Source organism: Melozone crissalis, unplaced genomic scaffold (assembly GCF_028551555.1).
Source record: "Melozone crissalis strain CALT ecotype California unplaced genomic scaffold, PUWL_Pcris_2 ptg000093l_1, whole genome shotgun sequence".
NCBI classification, from domain to species: Eukaryota; Metazoa; Chordata; class Aves; order Passeriformes; family Passerellidae; genus Melozone; species Melozone crissalis.
In genome coordinates this window covers 84-3,758 of record NW_026535870.1, presented here as the reverse complement: position 1 = coordinate 3,758, position 3,675 = coordinate 84, and the positions used below count along the sequence as shown (strand labels likewise).

General features: G+C 57.8%; 1 long non-coding RNA gene across 1 annotated transcript; it reads left to right on the top strand.

Moving 5' to 3' along the window:
• Positions 1–1,455: 1,455 nt before the first annotated feature.
• On the top strand, positions 1,456–3,333 carry LOC128947298 (uncharacterized). The gene is made up of 4 exons (XR_008484042.1): positions 1,456–1,542; positions 2,596–2,658; positions 3,109–3,141; positions 3,308–3,333. It is a non-coding gene; the product is annotated as an uncharacterized LOC128947298 (long non-coding RNA).
• The last annotated feature ends 342 nt before the right edge of the window (positions 3,334–3,675 follow it).

Below are 3,675 nucleotides of genomic sequence, written 5' to 3'. Positions count from 1 at the left end.
GCTTTCTGAGGGAATTTGAGGGGTTTTGGGGGGTCCCGAGTGGGATTTTTGTGGAATTTTGGGGTTTTTTGGGCGGTTTTTGGGGTTTTTGGGGCTCCCGGCCGAGCTCACCTGGTTTCTCCACCTTCACCTTGGCGGCCATCACGGCTCCGGACGCGTCCCTGGGGCCTGGCAGGGGTGAGAGGCTCGTGAGGGATCCCAAAAATCCCCCAAAATGCCCCAAAATCGCCTCAAATCCCCCCAAAATCCGCGCCCCCCTCTCACCGCCGCCCTCAGGAGCTGCCGCTTCCCGCCTTCCGTCGGCGCCACCTCCCACTGGTCGACCTGCCTGTCAATCATAGCTTGCAACCAATCAGCGGCCTTGAAGGCGATATCTAAAGGCTGCGCCATTTTGGCTTTTTTCGACTACAATTCCCGTCATGCCTTGCGGCAGAAAACTGAGCTATTAAACGCTGGACTCCAGGTCCCAGCATGCCTCGCGGCCTCTTAGAGCGCCATTGAAACGGGGCCAACGACTCCCGTCATGCCCTGCGGCACTACACGTAAGTATTGATGGCTGGCTTACAATTCCCTTCATGCTCCGCGGCCCCATAGAGTCTAAAGGAAGCCCGGCCTACACCTCCCGTCATGCCACGCAGCCACACAGAGTGCCCGGTACACGCCCCCAAATTTCCCCCCAAACCCAAAGTTGCTCCTCAGTTGCTCCCCCGGACCCCCAAGTGCCTCCCAGGATTCCTAAGTGATCTCTCAGCCCCCACTCAGGACCTCCGAGTGCCCTCACGGACTCCCAGGTGCCCCACCTAAACCTCCCCCCTCCCCACAGACCCTCAGTCTACGCCTACAATTCCCATGCTGCCCAGAGCCTACAACTCCCATCATCCCCCGCGCCCCACAGAGGCCAGGTAAAGCCAGGATCCAGCTCACCAGGTGACCCTGAGTGCCCTCAGACCCAAAGTTCCCCTCGGGTGCCTTTTAAGTGTCCCTTAAATGGCTCCTCTGACCCATAAGTGGCCCTTAGGACCCCCAAGTGCCCCCAGACCCCCAAGTTTCCCCATCGACAAACTTCCTGGCTTACAGCTCCCATCATGCCCCGCGACGCCTATTGAGTTCCATTACAAACACGCATACAACTCCCCTCAGCCCCCGCGCCCCATAGAGAATCATTATAACCCATAGAGTCCCATAGAGAATCATTATAACCCATAGAGCCCCATTACAGGTGTGCATGCAACTCCCATCAGGCCCCGCGCCCCATAGAGAATCATTAAAGCCACGCCTACAACTCCCATCATGCCTCGCGCACCACAGCGCCCCAGTTACTCGCCTACAACTCCCGTCATGCCTCGCGCCTCCCATAGCCCATCATTGCATGCCCCGCCCCTCCCGCACTACAACTCCCCTGCTGCCCCGCGGCGCTTTTCCCGCGGTTTTTCGCTCTCCTCAGCGCCCCCCGGCCATGATGGCGGAGGCGCTGGAGCGGTGGCTCCGGGAGGAGATGGAGCTGCCGCCCTCCGCCATCCCCTCCCCGGCCGCGCTCCGCAGGTCGGGACCAGCCGGGGACCCCCATGGGGACCCCCCTGAGGCGGGGAGGGGCCGGGGGGTTTCGGGCTTCCGGGGGTGGGAACCCCCCGAGGGCTCCGTGAGGGGAGAGCGGGAATGTGGGGGGGGGCTGAGGAGGTTTGGGGTCCCCTTGGAGGGTCCTGAGAGGTTTTGGGGGGTCCTGGGGGGATTTTGGGCTCCCTCTGGAGAGTACTGGGAGGTTTTGGGCTCCCTCTGGAGAGTAATGGGAGGTTTCGGGGTCCCTTTGGAGAGTACTGGGGAGGTTTTGGAGTTCCTTTAGAAGGTCCTGGAAGGGTTTGGGAGTCCCCTTGGAGGGTCCTGGAGGAATTTTGGGGGTCCTGAAGGGATTTTGGGGTCCCTATGAAACATTCTGGGGCGTTTTGGGGTCCCCTTGGAGGGTCCTGAGGGGGTTTTAGGGGTCCTGAGTGAATTTTGCGTCCTCTTGGAGGGTCCTGAGGGGGTTTAGGGGTGCTGGGGGGATTTTGGGGTCCTTTTGGGTGGTCCTGTGTGAGTTTTGGGGTCCTTTTGAGGGGTCCTTGGGGGATTTTGGGGTCCTCCTGAGAGTCCTGAGGGGATTTTGGGGTCCCTTTAGAGGGCCCTGGGTGGGTTTGGGGGTCCTGAGGTGGTTTTGCGGTCTCTTTGGAGGGTCCTGAGAAGTTTTGGGGGGTCCTGGGGGTATTTTGGTGTCCCCTTGGAGGGTAATGGGGAGGTTTGGGGAGGTCCTGAGGAGATTTTGGGATCTTTTGGAGAGTTCTGGGGGGTTTTGGGGTCCCTTTGGAGGGTCCTGGGGATGCTTTTGGGGTCCTTTAGGAGGTCCTGGAGAATTTGGGGTCCCCTTGAAGGGTCCCTTGGGAGGTTTCGGGGGGTCCTGTGGGGATTTTGGGGTCCCTTTGGGGGGTCCTGAGGGGTCCTTTTGGGGTCCCTTTTAGGGCATCCTGAGTGGATTTGGGGGTTCCTGGGGGTGATTTTCGGGTTCCTGGGTGAATTTTATGGTCACCCCCAAATGTTGGGGTGCCCCAATTCCCTCCCCTGCAGGCTCTGCTCCGGCCCCGCAGCCCCCATTTGGGATTACGTCATCCGCCACGTCCGGAACCAGCGGTGAGGGGGGACCCCAACATTGGGGAGAGTGAAAAGCCCCAAAAATTGAAAGGGGGCCCCAAAATTTAAGGGGAAGGAGGGGGAGATGCTTTCCGGGCCTACAGCTCCCATCATCCCCCGCGCCCCACTGAGTTCCATTATAGCCAAGCCTACAGCTCCCATCATCCCCCGCGCCCCACTGAGTTCCATTATAGCCAAGCCTACAGCTCCCATCATCCCCCGCGCCCCAGTGAGTTCAATTATAGCCAAACCTACAACTCCCATCATGCCCCACGCCCCATTGATTTTCATTATAGCCGGCAAACAGGTCCCATCACGCCCCCGCGCCGCCCATAGAGCATCATTGCAGGCCCCACTCCCCTGAACTACAGCTCCCATCATGCCCCGCGCCGCTTTTCCCGCTCTTTTTCCCGGTTCTCCCCTCACAGAATTTTTGGGGTGTCCCCACAGGAACGTGAAGAAGATCCGAGGAAATCTGCGCTTGTATCCGAAATTTTGGGGATCCTCAAAAATTTTGGGGGTTCCTCGGATAGAAAATTCTGGAAACCCCAAAATCTGGGGTGGGGGTTCCCAAATTTGGGGGTTCAACCTTAAATTGAAGGGGAGATTTTTGGGGGATCCCCAAATTGTTCCTTAACTCGGGGCTCAGGTACGGGCACCTGCAGGAGCTGGAGGTGAGGGTGACCCAAAACCTGAGGGGGAATTGGGGTCAGATTTGGGGTGGGGAACCCAAAATTTGGGGAGGTTCCCTCAGATTTGGGGACATTTTGGGGAAATTTTGGGATTTTTGGGGAATTTTCAGGAATTTTAAGGGATTTTTTTGGATTTTGGGGATCTTTTTTGATTTTTGGAGGGGATTTGAGGGAATTTTGGGGGGTCCAGGGGAGTTCTGGAGCTTGAAATGAGATTTTTTTTGTGGGCGAAATGCAAAATTTTTGGAGAATGTTTTTGGGTTTGGTGGGAATTTTGGGAGGGATTTGGGGGGTTTGGGGCATTTAAAAGTGATTTTTCGGGGGA